This window comes from Nestor notabilis, unplaced genomic scaffold, assembly GCF_000696875.1.
Source record: "Nestor notabilis isolate BGI_N333 unplaced genomic scaffold, ASM69687v1 scaffold14874, whole genome shotgun sequence".
Lineage (NCBI taxonomy): Eukaryota > Metazoa > Chordata > Aves > Psittaciformes > Psittacidae > Nestor > Nestor notabilis.
In genome coordinates, this window is record NW_009925273.1 from 24,711 (window position 1) to 25,034 (window position 324).

The window sequence follows — 324 nt, forward strand, 5'->3', positions numbered from 1 at the left end:
AAAAAAAAGAGGAAGAAAAGGAAAAAAAAAAAGGGGGGGGACTGGAATTGAGGATGCAGGGTAAATGAGGTCAGATCAGCAGGGTGAGAAGATTAATCTTGGAAGCTGAGTTTTGGACAGACTGGAGTGGCAAAGAGGTAAAGGGAATAGAGGCAGAGGTTACAGTAGTCAAGATGGGAAATTACCAGCACACGGACTAACGTCTTGGCAGAAGGGATGGAGAGAAATGAAAATCTTCTGCTTCATATCTACTAAGTGGACATCTAAATAGGTATTTCTCCTGCACCTAAGCTCATGTTCCTCTGTGGAAGGAAAGAGGAGTTC

At 43.2% G+C, this 324-nt stretch overlaps 1 protein-coding gene across 1 annotated transcript in view; it reads right to left on the reverse strand.

Annotated features, from left to right (window-relative positions):
• GUCD1 (guanylyl cyclase domain containing 1) overlaps positions 1 to 324 on the reverse strand; it is a gene marked incomplete at its 5' end in the record, with an annotated part of 5,270 nt that overhangs the window by 4,288 nt on the left and 658 nt on the right. The window lies entirely within an intron of this gene.